The sequence below is a fragment of the Akebia trifoliata genome, chromosome 4, assembly GCF_017979445.1.
Source record: "Akebia trifoliata isolate Shusen 1 chromosome 4, ASM1797944v1, whole genome shotgun sequence".
Classification (NCBI taxonomy): Eukaryota; Viridiplantae; Streptophyta; class Magnoliopsida; order Ranunculales; family Lardizabalaceae; genus Akebia; species Akebia trifoliata.
The window spans coordinates 18,558,955-18,574,649 of record NC_141378.1 but is presented as its reverse complement, the minus strand read 5'-3'; the positions used below and the strand labels follow the sequence as shown (position 1 = coordinate 18,574,649).

General features: G+C 39.8%; 1 protein-coding gene across 1 annotated transcript in view; it reads left to right on the top strand.

Annotated features, from left to right (window-relative positions):
• Positions 1-813: 813 nt before the first annotated feature.
• Positions 814-15,695, top strand: part of LOC147404300 (uncharacterized protein At4g06598-like) — a 28,885-nt gene continuing 14,003 nt past the window's right edge. The window contains exon 1 of the mRNA XM_086440183.1: positions 814-972. The gene's annotated coding sequence lies outside the window, so the exon portion shown is untranslated. The remainder of the gene's footprint in view (positions 973-15,695) is intronic.

Below are 15,695 nucleotides of genomic sequence, written 5' to 3'. Positions count from 1 at the left end.
TCCTTGGAGTAGATCCAAATAAAAAATAGGCCAAATATAGTTTGATGTCCAATGATCTGAGTCGGATACAGATCCATCCATATATCCGCCTAGATTTGAATTATATATTGCTTTGAAACTATATTTTAGGTTTTTTTAAAATATCGTTTTCTACTACTTTAATATAAGATAAATTCTTATATAATGTGATTATAGTAGTAAAATAGGATAATATAGCAATTAACAAACTAGTATAGAAGAAAAATGTTGAACCGTTCTTAGTTTTCCATCTTGACCCGATCCAAATCAAGCAATTCGGTCGGGTTAGATCTATATACAGATCACGTGAAAACAAAATGATTCAAATATGATTTATATAGTAGGATTTGAGTCAGATTTAGATATGGATTCCAACCCGAATCAGACGCATTTTAAGTCCTACATGTTTCAACACTCAAATCTAAAGAGAGTTGTATTGTCACACCAACTTTTACTAATGCCACACCAATTCCTACGTAAATCATCAAAGAATTGCAGAGATAGTTGGTATGGCATTAGTAAAAGTTGGTGTGGCAATAGTAACTCTCAACGTAAGCTAGTAAGAACTAAAACCTACCATCAATGGTCAAGAACTAAAACCTACTATCAATGGCCCAAGCTTTGACCCAATCCGACCCGGCCTGCCCTACTAGAGCATACACACAATTGGACAAATAGTCCAATTGTGTATGGGTTCGGATTCGGGGATCAAAATATCGCGAGATCTATCTACCGAACAAGATTTCTACAAACATATCTGCACAGAATATTTTGATGTTTTCGTATTAAATGTGTCATTGGTTTTCACTTTTTTCATTTCGCTCTCTGTCTCCTCTTTCTCTGTCTCTCTCTCTGTCTCTGTTCTGCAAAGAACTAAATAAATAAAAAAATCCCATTTTTCTAGGGTTTCTTCCCCAAGTCGAACGAAGAGGAGAAGATCTCTTTTTCGATCGGGTATGCAAATTGACTTCATTCCTTGCATCAATCTACATATCGAGTTTGAATCTTTGGTTTTGATTTTTGTTCGATTTGCCACATTTCTTTCTCCTGATTCAAATCGTCAACCAACATTTTATGTTCTTCTTTGAATTAGGGTTTGTGATAGATTTTTCTGCCGAATTAATTTAAAGCTAATCGTGTTCTGTAATTCGTCCTTTTATATATGTATATATAATTTGCATGTATCTGGATTTGCTATTTCTGCGATTGATTATGTATTAGTTTCTCTTTCACTGAAATTAAAATTTCTTTTGTGATTTCTTTGAAGAACTGTTTCGGATCAGAATTACTAACCTTAAAGGGCAACATATACCGTGTAAACAATGCTGTTGAAACTGAGTGAAATCGTAGAAATCTAGTGGGTTGGAATTTTATATAATCTTAAATTTCAGGTTCCCTTTTTATTTTTTTATGAAAATATTCAAAAAAACTGTAGAATAAACCCTAAAATAATTTGAAGTAAACAGTTACCTTTCCCTAGTTTCAGGCATGTGCATCAGTTGACAATCGACTATTGATTAGATCGTTAATGATTTACTTATAAAATAAAATAATTAGTGTTTTTTAATCAAATTTACATGTCAGTCAAAACCCTTAATCCAAAAGGCCCAAAATTTTAAGTCCCATTAGTCCATATTTATGTATCAAATCAAAACAAAGCAAGGGGAGAGCTTGATGTGCAAATGATTGCAAAGGATATAAGGTTGCCGTTTTCCAATTTTCTTCTTTAGGAGTAACATTAGCATCCTTCTTAGAATCTTCCTTTTCTTCATCAATTGAACAGTATTCTCATTTTTGTTTTTTTATAAATGAAAATCATATTTGTTAGGAATGTAACTTGGATGGTGCCAACCTAAGCGTTATAGACCCAACTTGACCTTGAATTGGGCTTGTTCTAAAACCTTTTATTTCAAGTTGAGTTTAGGTCAGGTATAAAAGCACGACCAAAAGTAGGGTGGGTTTGGGGTGAGGCCTCAGACAACTTGATCCAACCTTAGTTTACCCTCTATTAGATAGTAAAAATATGTTTTATACAGTGATCACCATGCATTTGTTATCACTTATTTTCTTAGTTATATTAGATAATAGCTTTATGGTAATTATATATGTCATCGCATTATTCATGCAGTAATTTTTATCTGAAATTTGCAGAACTGCCCTTTTTTTATTTGCATTTCAGATATCCAGATTTAAATTTTATTCACCTTTATATCATTATTTTCAATTGCTTTTTTTTACAATTAGGTGTTATCAATTTTTGTTTTGATTTAATATTAGTATTTTTTATAGGTAATTTTATTATTATTATTAGTACTTTCTTAAAAATATTTATAAGGTATTTCAATTAAATGTCTAGTAAATCAGGGTTTTAATCAATGAATTTGGATCCATGTGAATGGTTTGGCACTACTCACTAGTCTATGTCCACAGTCAACTTGATGCAATCCTTCTTTATCGAGGATTTAATAGGGGGACTATTGCAAAAATTCAGTCAAACGAGGGTTTAATAGAGGGGGAGGATGGGATTAGAGAAGCCATTGTTCAGTTTTATCAAAAAGTTGTATTAAGAGGACAGGCCATTGTTAGAGGATCTTAATTTTGACTATATTTCACCAGAGATGAGAGATTGGCTTGAGAGACCATTTGGAGAGGAAGTTCTTCAAGCCATTAGGGATTTGAAAGTGATTAAAACTCCCAGGCATGATGGTTTCTCGATGGCATTTTATCAGTTCGGTTGGGATATCATTAAGGAGGATTTTTTGTTAGCTTTTAGTGGCTTATTTGAGTTGAGTTTTGTTGATCACTCTTCGAACTCTACCTTCTCACCTTGATCCCAAAGAAGGGGTCGAAGACTTGAGGGACTTTAGACCAATCAGTCTAGTGAGTTCAATGTATAAGATTTTTGCAAAGGTTTTGGCCTATAGGTTAAAGATAGTAGTCCCTCAGGTTATTGCTCCTAAACAAGGAGCTTTCATCAAAGGAAGGCAAATTTTGGATGGAGTTTTAATCACAATGAGTATATAGATCCAAGGCTCAAAGTGGGGGTCTCGGGTCTTGTTTACAAGATGGACATTGAGAAATTTTACAATCATGTTAATTGGCTTTCTTACTTTACCTATTGAGTCGCATGGGCTTTGGGGAAAAATGGATTTCATGGATACATAAGTGTATTTTGTCTACTTCTTTATCGATTTTGGTAAATGGTAACGCCACAAATTTCTTTAAAAGTTCTGAGTTGGTTTGAGGTCGCCTCTGGTTTGCCTGTCAACTCGGGTAAGAGCAAGATTTTTGGGGTTGGTCAGGTTGAGGATATTCAAGTTTGGGCAGATTTTTTAGGTGGTTGGTGTAGAAATTGATCTAGGGTTTAGAGAAGACAAAGAAAGAAGAGAAGAAAAGAGAAGAAGAAATTCCAGAGAAAAATGAATTGGTTATTCATTCTTCAATCCTATTTATATGAGTTACATGATAAATAATAAATGACAAAAAAGGACATGACTAAACATAAACATAAATAAAAAAGAACTATATCTGATAACACTCCCCTTCAAGCTGGTGCAAAAATATCACACATGCCCAACTTACTTATAAGATTATCAAAACTGGCATGATCTAAGGCTTTAGTGAGGACATTGGCTAACTGCTGTGATGTAGGAACAAAGACGGTGCTGATGTCATTGAAAGTAATTTTCTCCTTGATGAAATGTCGATCGACCTCAATGTGCTTGGTGCGATTATGTTGAATTGAATTATGAGCTATGCTAATGGCAGTCTTATTATCGTAAAACAATTGAAAAGGCTAACGAGGTGAACCTAGCTCTTGAAGTAGTAGTCGTAACCAAAGTAACTCACATATGCCAAGAGCCATGGCTCTAAACTCAGATTCGGCACTTGAGCGAGCAACTACAAATTGTTTCTTACTGTGCCAAATTACCAAATTACCACCCACCATGGTGTAATACTTGGAAGTCGAACAATGATCGGGGAAATATGTAACCATGAGAACAGAATAATAAATCTTTCCTCGAACATCTTTTTAGATATCGAAGGATGCGGAGGACAACATCAAGAAGTGTCGTACGAGGGGCATGCATGAATTGGCTAACAAAACTTACCTCATAGGCAATGTCTAGCCACGTGAGAGATAGATGAGTTTACCAAGCATTGATAATGGCTAATATCTTTTAGAGCTTCATTATCACTTTCACTCAATCTGTGATTTGGCCTAATTGGAGTGTCAACGGGTTCAGCTCCAAGTTTTCCAACCTCTTGGAGCAGATCTAATATGTACTTGCTGTGAGATAAAAATGCTCGTTTTGGATCGAGCTACCTCAATACACAAAAAATATTCCAGAAGTCCAAGGTCTTTTACTTCAAAGAGATTTCTAAGAAGATGCTTCAAAGTTTGGATCTCAATAGGGTAATTTTCTGTAATGATAATATCGTCAACATACATAATAAGTACTGTAGTTTGAGGTCTATTATGTTTGAAAAATAGTGTGTGATCAGCTTGACTTTGTTTGTAACCCACATCTTGCATAACAGAGCGGAACCGTTCAAACCACACTCACGGGGACTATTTGAGATCATATAAGGACTTCTTTAGGCGACACTTTCTCATCAGGATTGGAAAAATGAACTCTTTGAGGAGTATCCATTTATACTTCTTCATGTAAAAAAGGCATTCTTAACATCTAGTTGGTGAAACTCCCAAGAGAAGTTTGCCTCCAAAGAGAGGACATGAATAAAATTCATTTTAGCTACCGGGGCAAAGGTTTCTTGATAATTTATGCCGTAAGTCTGGCCATAGCTCTTGGCAACCAACCGAGCCTTATACCTGTGAATCGATCCATCTGACTTGTACTTCATTGTGACACCTACTTGCAGCCAACAAATTTCTTCCCCTATGCTAATGACACCAACTCCCAAGTATCATTATCTGTTAAAGCTCTCAATTCCTCATCTATTACCTATTTGTACTTGAGATTGGAAGTAGCTTCTTTCACATTGGATGAGATGGAAATAAAAGACATAGTAGCTACAAAGAAGTGATAGGATGGAGATACATCATGGTAGGAAACAAATTGAGAAATAGGATGCGAGGTACAAGTACACTTACCTTTCCGATGAGCAATAGGAACATTGGAATCTGAAGAAACTGGATGTGAAGTAGTCATGGGAACATGATTTAGCTCATCAGTGGTATGGCATGGTGGATCAACAATTGTTTGTTTTCCTTTTTTTGATGTAAGTGCATCCAAAAAGATTAAAAACTGACTTGGTTGGCTGCACGACTTCCATAGTAGAATATGGAATAATTGGCAAAGGTAGTGAAACTGGGAAAGATGACTTTGGAAGAGACTCATGATTAGTGGATGAAAGGAACTACTCCCTTCGAAGAGATTGTCGATCAGGGTTAGGAAAGTAATATTGATCATCAAAGAATGTGATGTTCATTGTGTCAAATCGACGACTGGTAGGTGGAAGATAACATTTATAATTCTTTTGAGAATTAGAATAACCAAGAAATATATGCTTCAACATAGTAGGGTCAAGTTTAGTTTGAACAGAGCTGAAGATATGAGCAAAACAACAGGCACCCAAAGACTCATGGAACCACATAAAATAAAGGACGATCGAGAGAAAAGAACAACAGAAGGGGTTGAAAGTTCAAGACACTAGAGGGAGCACGGTTGAGAATGTAACATGCAGTAAGAACTGCTTTAGACCTAAAATGCTTAGGAATGTTCATCCCAATCAACAAAGCTCTTCTTAATTTCAACAAATGACGATTTTTCCTCTCGGTAGTACCATTCTGTTGGGGTGTGGAAACATATGAAGTTTGTTGTTCTATCCTTTGAGTAGCACAAAATTGTTTTAAGCCCCAATAGGACTCTTCTCCCTTATCTGAGTGAAGGATTTTGATCTTTACTCCAAATTGAGTTAGAGCCATCTCATAGAAATTTTGGACTATGGAATAAACATCATCTTTTGTTTTCATTAAGTACACTCACATACATCTGCTATAGTTATCCACGAAAGTAACAACATAGTGAAAACCCAACAAAGAAGTAGTTAGGGATGGATCCCAACATTAGAATGCACAAGAGAAAATAAAGATGAACTTTTTTTATTTAAACTTGTTGGATAAGAAGAACGACAATGCTTTGACAATTGACAAATTTCACACTGTAACTCTGACAATGATATAGATTGAAACAAAGAAGGAAATAAACGTTGTAAATACTGAAAAGAAACATGACCCAGGTGAATATGCCATCGCATTATTCGGGATTTATTGATTACCCTTCTACCACTTTGAGAAGTATGAGCATGTGGAATGTATGAGACAATGTGATGCCGAGAAGGTACAAGTCATCTGTTTCATGACCGCTGTCATTGTTGTCAAATCTTGAAAGACATAATGAAAGGGGAAAAATGTAACACTACAATTTAGATTTTTTGTAATATTACTAACAAACACAAGATTAGTAGTGAAATTAGGAACATGTAAAACATTAGACAAAGAAGAACTATGAGGAACCTTGATGGTCCCTTTACTTACTATGGATGATAAGGAACAATCAGCTAGACGGACTTTGTCCTTGCTTGAATAGGAGTTATAGGGCTGAAAGAAAGAAGACGTACCTGTCATATTATCTGAAGCTCTTGAATCAAGAATCCAGGAGTTGGATTGAGATGAGGAAACATGATGAATAGTGGCAAGGGTACCTGTGTGTGCGAAAGAAGATGTAGCAGTGGAACCATCCAATAGAGCCCTCAAACGAATAATAACCTCCTGGGAGAATGGTACATGTACCGTTGGAGCCGTTATCTTAGAACTCGAGGAATCATCTAGTATGTCAGCATTGGAAGCATGATGAGCTGAGGAAGATCAACCCTTAGGCTGAAATGAATCAGGATGACCTATTAAGTCCTAACACTTTGTTTGAATATGTCCTAATTTGCCGCAGTGGTCACACTTAGGCTGCTCTCTACTATTGGGTGTCTGGGTGGTTTACCAAACTTCTTCTCTCATGAAACTTGTCATTTTCCCTATCTACTAGCTACCATGATAAATCTATCATTCACAGGAATATCGAGCTGTCCCATAGCCAAGTGTCGACTCTCCTCACTTTGAACACAAGAGTACACAATGCTCAAAGGAAGTAGAGTATCTTTGTTCAAAATCTGAACTCGAACCATCTCAAACTTGGGATTCAGATCCGATGAGAAATTGGAATATACGAAGTGTCTCAACATCTATGTTGAACTGTGCACAGTTTTTAGAGTTTTCCCAATTGAAGTGTAAATAGTGATCGAACTCTTCCCACATGTGCGCAATTCAAAAAAGTAGTCTAACAATATTTTCTCTCCCTATTTGAGATGCAATATATTTTGTTTCAACTGATAGATTCTAGCACTGTTCTTAGCTTGAGAATAAGTTTGAGTCACTAATTCTTAAATTTATTGTGCTCTCTTCAAGAAAAGATATCCTCTACTAATATGAGCTTATATTGAATACAACAACCAAGACAAAACCAAGGCATTCTCAGCATCCCATTGTTTATACTTAGGATATGAGATATTAGGGCTGTGTTTGAAAAAATTAGTTGAGTCTGAGAGTTGGACTTTCAAGGGTTCAACTCTCTCAAGTTCAACATCTGAAAGTTGAAGGTAGAAGTTAATTTTAACTTCAATGTTTAGTTTCCTTAGATGATTCACACTGGAGTTGGAAAGAACTTCAACTCCACCATTGAGGGATCCAAGAAAAGATCAAGGTTAGGGTTCCAAGCCAATTTCTTGCATTTAGTTCAAGTATATAAAGCCTAGGGGGTTAGGGTTTGGAAGATTTTTGTTTTTGTTTGCTATTGGGTAGAAAATAAAGTTAGGGTTTTGAAAACCAGAAAAAATCCATGTTTTCAAGAAGAAGATAAGAAGAATAAAAGGGGGAAATGAAGAAGAAACCCTTGTTCCAAACCCAGACTAAAAAAATGGAAAAGAAGAAGAGAGAGAGTGAGTGAACTTACTTGTTTTCTAAAGAAGAGTAGAGGGAGATAGATGAAGAAGAGTTGAGGTTTGTGAGAGGAGTCTCTGTTTTGGAGTGAATGTTGGCAACTTTCACCTTGTAGGGTGAAGGTTGAACTTCTCTAACGATAAATGAATTGGAAAGTTGGCGAATTATAAACTCGCATGAGTTGTGCTTACAAACGTGAGAATTTTAGCAACTTGCGCGGGTTGCCAACTTGCACACACAACTATCATTTATCAAACACACCCTAGGTGTTCTCTTTCCCATTCAAATAGGCCGCCTTTCGTTTTCCATGGATGGTTAGTTTCACAGACTGAGCCCACTTTAGGTAGTTTGTACCATCGAGTTTGACTATGGTGATATGGAGGTTTTGGATTTTCATCTCTAACTTGTGAGGATCCAAACCCACCATTGATAAAGTGTCCTGAAGTTACTTTTGACAAGACTTCGAAGAAATAAACTATTCACAGAAAATCTAGATCACACGAGAGATTATTCGGAAACACTAAGGAACCACTCATAACATAAGATTACTCACAAAAATAATTTGCCTCACCTTGAAGGCTATTACAACTGTGACATAGGCTGTAATAGCTAATCAAGTGTAAAGAATGACCCGATGGAAATCCACAAAACCCTAGTAGGTAGGATGAAGAACCTAAAAGAGGTTTTGAAGGGGAGCAATGGACCTAAGATGGTCTATAGGAGGTGGCGACAACCCTAGGTAGCTGGCAGTAGCCCTAGTAGGTGGCTAAAGTGGTGCGACAGCCCTTAGAGGGTGGCCGCTATGTGTGGCAGCCCTAATGGCTGGCTGAATAGGTGCGATAGCCCCTAAAGGGTGGTTGCTGATGTGCGGTAGCCCTATATAGCTGCCGTTGATGTGTGGCAGCCCCTAGATGATTGCTGTTGAAGGAAACAACCCCTAGATGGTGACTGGGTGGCCGGTTACAGTCCTAGTGTCACGGCCCTATTCTTTCGAAGCGAGGTCGTGCGGCGCAAGGGGGTCAAATCCACTTGCAAGCCTGTAAAATGATCGTACACTACACACACGTAGCTAGCAAACAAGTAAACGAGGCAACACGAGGCAAAACCCGGAGGCAACTTTGTTGATATAATATTGATTACACGGTGCAACGCGTTACAAAAGCAATAGATGCGTTACAAGCAAATGATGATCCTATGACACGCGGGACTTCCACGGAGCCGGGCTTCAAGGCTTCAACAGCGTGGGTGTAGGCCGGGGATTGGGATAGCACTGACACCCTTCCTACAAAGTGTATGCTAAGTCTTTCGTAGGTTTCCAGAAGGAAACATCAAAAGTGGAGGCCGATCATACTCCCTTATTACGAAAATGCCACTAAGCTAACAAGTGTGCCCTGGCACGGGGCTGACATGTACCCTAAGCTAACAGATATGCCCTGGTACGGGGGCTGACATGGCTTCATAACGAGCCTTACATGATATTACAGGTGCTCCCGGGTAGCTCCGGGGCGAGCTTACACCTAACTCTAGGTGACAGATGATATGGCCGTTACAGTCTCCCCCACCTATTCTGCAGACGTCCTTGTCGCATTGACCTGGCAAACTCTTCAATCGGCTGCTTGAAAGGTTGTAGGTTCTCTGCACTCTCCTGTGTAGCTTCAAATTCTGGCATGTCTTGTGTGACGAAGTAGTCCACGTGCTGCTACTGCTGTTGCTGAATGGAACTGTTGCTGAAATGACGTCTTCGAGAACTTTGTCGACAACACGCTCTGGCTGAAAAGCTGAATGAGAAGTGGTACGTGTTGGAATGCTGCGCGTGGGATCTCCTGGATCTGCTTGGTACGGCTTGAGACTTCTTGCATGGATGACAGAGTAGATGCTGTGTAACCTGTACGGTAATCAGAGTTTAGCAAACCTGCACGTCCTTGGACTGTGTCTCCTGTAGCCTGAAACAATAGTGTGAGAAGTTAAACACTGTTGGCCTGAAATAAGTTCAAAAGCACTCTTGTTGGAGGAAGAGTTCTTCTGAAAGGTGGAATTGAACAAATTCGCCCAATTCTGATGATCGGCATTGGCAAGATGCCTAAAATACTCCAACGCAGAACTGAATCTCTCCGTTGGCCAAACTGATTGACGATGTACACTGCTCGAAAAATCAAGCTGGAATCTAAGTAGTCTGTACGGTCCGTTCCATAACTTTCCTGTGACTCTTGAATCTCTGACGCTGACAACACTCTGAGGTACATCCCAATTCTTGCTGACACTCTGACTAAGTGGCTGAGGGGCTTCTTCTGCAACTTGAATCTTACAGTAACCTGATCTCTGACCTAACTCTAAAAAACACTTGGCTGTCCCAAGCTTATCAAACAAGTCGGTACTCTGCTAGATAGGATACTTGTTCTTGATGGTGATCTTCTTCACTGCTCGATAATCGATACAACGTCACGAAGACCCATACTTATGTTACTTGCTCAACTCAGCTAGTCTTGGAAGATTCATCCTGTAAGGCCTCTCTATAAGAGGTGTGGCAACAGGTAGCAATTCATTCTGATGATCATTCGACCTACGTGGCTGTAGTGTCTTCGGAAGCAAATTCGCTATCTCGTCATCAACTTCTGCTAAAACCTGTGTAACTTGTGTGGGAGTTGAACTATGGTCCTGTTCTTCGGCTTCAACTCTCAAGGAAGCAATGTACGGTTGCTTACCTTTCTTCAACCCTTTCTTCACCTGAATGGCTGAAATCAAATTTCCATCTTCCTTGCCTGTGGAGACGGGAACAAAGCTTGGACATTCACCTAGCATGCCCAAGGTGTTGGCGAATGGCATCGGTACAACCCTGTTCTGTCGCATGAAATCCATCCCAATGACAACTCTGAACTCATCGAGCGGAACTGCGAGTAAATCAAGCTTACCCTTCCATGTACCTATCTTGACGGACATTGACTTGGCCGAACCTTGGATAGGAGTGGCTTGGGAGTTTACAGCTTTCATACGGCTTGAACCCTTATCGAGCCGGATATTGAGACGCTTCGCCTCTGCAGGGGTAATAAAGCTGTGAGTAGCTCCTGTATCAACCATTGCCTGGGTGGTCTTCCCACCAACTTCAATATCGACATACATAAGACCCTTCCGTTTCTGGCTATTCTGAGTCTCAGATGTCTGCTTCATTGCATTCAAAAGATGCAAGGCTCCCATGTGAGGAGAATCTTCATAATCTCGCCCACTCGTATTCTTGTGACTAGGGTCACTCTGGGAAGCTAAAAGTGCAGTCAGTTTGGCTCGCTGTGGGCACTTGAATGTCTTGTGAGGCCCACCACACAAAACACATCCATGCTTGTGACGACGCTTGACTGGCGAGGTACTTCTGCTCTTTGAAGGAGAGGAGTTCTGTGATGATCCCGGACTAGAACTCTTTCTGTGTCCTCCATTCTTGCCAGTAGAAGACTTCTTTGTGTATTCAGGTTGCTGGTAGTAACCCTTTGATTGAGGATGTACATACTGTTGGCTCCCTCCCGCGGGAGTATAATCAGTCAACCGCTCGGCTGCTGCAATTGCAGACGCGAGATCTTCCACACGTTGCCGTTGGAGTTCTGTCTGAACCCAAGGCTTGAGTTCTTCTTGGAATGAGAACAGCTTGTCTTTCTCTGACATGTCACGGATATCAAGCATCAAGGCAGAAAATTGCTTGACGTACTCGTGAATTGTACCTGTATGTTGGAGTTGCCTCAACTTTCTGCGGGCAATGAACTCCACGTTCTCTGGTAAGAACTGGTGCTTCAATTCTTTCTTGAGGTCCTCCTATATATCGATGGAACATTGGCCACTTTCCATCTCGGTGTACTTTGTCGGCCACCATAGCTTGGCGTCACCTGCAGGATACATAGAAGCAGTTGTTACTTTTACCTCTTCGGAATCAGGACGAGCTGCACGGAAGTACTGCTCCATGTCGAACAGGAAATTCTCGAGCTCTTTCGCATCGCGAACACCATCAAAGGTACGTGGCTCGGGTACTCGCAAGCGCGAGGGAGAAGCATCACTACTAGTAGGCCGTTCGTTACCGACGGCGCGGACCAGGAGACCTACTTTCGTAGTGAGCTCCGTAATCTGTTCCTGTAAGACGGCTAGATTGCCTCGGGTATCTTCCTCGAAGTCTGTCACTCTAGCTCTGAATGTCTCGGATCTGTCCTCCAGCGTGTTCTGGCGATCATCTATTCGCGCAATACCATCAACAATACCGGATAGCATACCTATCTTTTCCTCCAATACCTCAATGCGTTCCTTGTTTGTACGTGGTGGTGGTGTGTTTGGAGCGGGTTGGTCCGCGGTACTAGTAGTTCCTCTTGCCATCGTTCGCGTGAACTAAATGGAATCTCGGGGGAATAGCTAGGGGGAATACCAACTGTGCTTAAACAACTGTAGCTCTGATACCAACTGTCACGGCCATATTCTTTCGAAGTGAGGTCGTGCGGCGCAAGGGGGTCAAATCCACTTGCAAGCCTGTAAAATGATCGTACACCACACACACGTAACTAGCAAACAAGTAAATGAGGCAACACGAGGCAAAGCCCGGAGGCAACTTTGTTGATATAATATTGATTACACGGTGCAACGCGTTACAAAAGCAATAGATGCGTTACAAGCAAATGATGATCCTATGACACGCGGGACTTCCACGGAGCTGGGCTTCAAGGCTTCAACAACGTGGGTGTAGGCCGGGGATTGGGATAGCACTGACACCCTTCCTACAAAGTGTATGCTAAGTCTTTCGCAGGTTTCCAGAAGGAAACATCAAAAGTGGAGGCCGGTCATACTCCCTTAGTACGAAAATGCCACTAAGCTAACAAGTGTGCCCTGGCACGGGGCTGACATGTACCCTAAGCTAACAGATATGCCCTGGTACGGGGGCTGACATGGCTTCATAATGAGCCTTACATGATATTACATGGGTGCTCCCGGGTAGCTCCGGGGCGAGCTTACACCTAACTCTAGGTGACAGATGATATGGCCGTTACACCTAGGGTTGTAGGAAGGTGGAGATCGAATCCTTTTGAACTCTCTTTGATCTTCTCAGTCGACACCAAACCTAAGATACCATGTAGAAAGTGATCTAGGGTTTAGAGAAGATAAAGAAAGAAAGAAGAGAAGAAGAAATTCCAGAGAAAAATTAATTGTTTATTAATTCTTCAATCCTATTTATATAAGTTATATGATAAATAGGAAATGGCGAAAAAGGACATGACATAAACATAAATAAAAAGAACTATATCTGATAACAATCGGGTGGGTGTGTTGCCATCCTCTTACCTAGGCCTTCCTTGGAGCAACTTACAGGTCGATTAGAACTTGGGATCTAGTTCTTGAAAGAATCAAAAGAAGATTGGGTTCGTGGAAGGCTGGGTGCTTATCGAAGGGAAGGAAGTTGACCTTGATTAAGAGTACTCTTTCGAGTATACCAATCCACTTCTTGTCATTGTTCAGAGTCCCTAAAAAGGTTGAAGATCAAGTGGAAAAATTGTTGAGAGACTTTTTTTTGGAACGATAATATCGGGAATTGCAAATTCAATCTTGTTAATTGGAAGTTTGTGTGTCGTCCTAAAAAGAAAGAAGGTCTAGGACTTAGAAGATTGAGACAAACAAACCAAACTTTGTTGGGGAACTGGTTATGGAGGTACAATGTTGAAAAATAAAGTCTTTGGAAGAAGTTAATTACGCTAAGTATGGTGAGGACCCAAGTGGGTGGAACAATGTTATTTCTAGTAAGCCGTATGGCTACGGGATTTGGAAAGGGATCCAGAAAGTTGGTTCTTTGTTCTTTAAGTTCATTTAGTTTGGGGTGGGACCTGGTGACAAAGTTCGGTTTTGGGAAGATTGGTGGTGCGGTGATTCCCCTCTCCAGGTTAGTTTTCCTAGCCTTTACATCCTATCCTAAAAAAATGTTGTCTATCTCTTCCTTTCTGTTGCAAAGGGATCACGAGGTGTTTTGGGTTCTTGGGTTCAAAAGAAACTTTAATGACTGGGAGATTCCAACGGTGACACCTCTTCTTAGCCTTTTACCTTCGATTAACGCGTCTTTTCAGCTTGAGGATAGCTTGCCTTTAGTGGATAATTCTAATGGGCTCTTTAATGTGAAATCTTTCTACTCACTGCTTGACACCAGAGAGGAATATCCTTTTCCCTTTTCTTCGATTTGGTTTTTGATTCTTCCTTCTAAAGTCGTTTTTTTCTTATGATTGCAGCTTTGGACAAACTTCTCACTATTGGTCATCTTAGAACAAGGGGTTTGGTTATTGTAGAGTTTTGTTCTATCAGTAAAGCTAGTGGTGAGTCGGTTAACCATCTTCTTCTTGATTGCAGGGTGGTTCATCTTGTTTGGTCTTTCTTCATTTCTTTGTTCAACCTTTGTTGGTAGGGAGAGGATTCTTTATGACATTATTCCCTCGACTATTTGTTGGGGTTTGTGAAAAGAAAGGAATGAGTGAATTTTCGAAGGGAAGGATTATTCTTTGCAGATCAACTTTACTGTTGTGGGGTTATTGTTTTATTGGTGTAAGCAGTTTCATGAGTTTAGGGGGTACCGTTTTGATGATTTCTTGTTTAGGTGGGATCTTGTCAGTAGAGGGGTGATTCCGCTCTAGTTGGGGGGGGGGGGTGGTTTGTTTTTTCTTGTTCTCTTTACTTTTTTTGCTTGTTTTTCTCCCTGTATGTTGTTTGTTTTGAGAACTTCTTGTCCTCGATAAATTTTTGGTTATAAAAGAAAAAGTTCCTAAAACTATTTTTCTTGCATTTTTTTTTTTTATATCGATAAAGATGAATTTATTAATAGAAAAAAGAAGAAACAAGGGGATCGAGTGGACCCACCGAAACCAAGAGAAACTAAAAAAACACAACCAAACTACAAAAAGCCATCACGGCAAAAAACAAACCCTATCCCATCTCGCTACAAAGTCTTCATAGAAAGATCCCCTAAATTCCTCATAAAGTTTGCTCCAAGTGAAAAGGAACTCCAAGATCGATAATACCAAACGATCCAACGAAGATACTTTCCCTTCAAAAATGCGCCCATTACGCTCTATCCAAATCCCCCAACAAATCGCAAAAGGCGCCAAGAACCACAGGATCCATTTTGAAGAAGAAAACGAAACTCCCCAAGCCAGCCAGGACGCCAAGATCTCCTTAACTGAGCAAGGGAAGCAGCCCACTAACCCAAATAAGGATAAAAAGTGCGACCAAATATATTTTTTATATATTGCAAATGGTTGTTTGTTTTGTTATTGAGTGAGTGTTATTTCATACTCATTTTATGATTTTTTGAATAGCAGTGGTTGTTTCCAACATTTTTTCAAATAATTTTGTCAACTTCTGTGATTTATTGATTTTTTTTTCCACAAAATTCTGTGGACTTCCATAAACATCAATGAGATATTCCGAGTCTGCTTACAACTAGAACCTTGGTCACTGTTTCCATCTGTCAGTTGCAGTTTTTTTTTATGGGTAAGATGGACTTGAACCCGTGACCTTAGAGTTGTTGTGCAATGTGTCAAACCAACTGAGTTATGAGTCTAAGCCCTAAAATATCTATTTTTTTATTGGGTAAGCTCAACTTGAACCCACGACCTCAGAGTTGTCTTACAATATGTCTAACCAACTGTGCTATGGGTCTATGCCC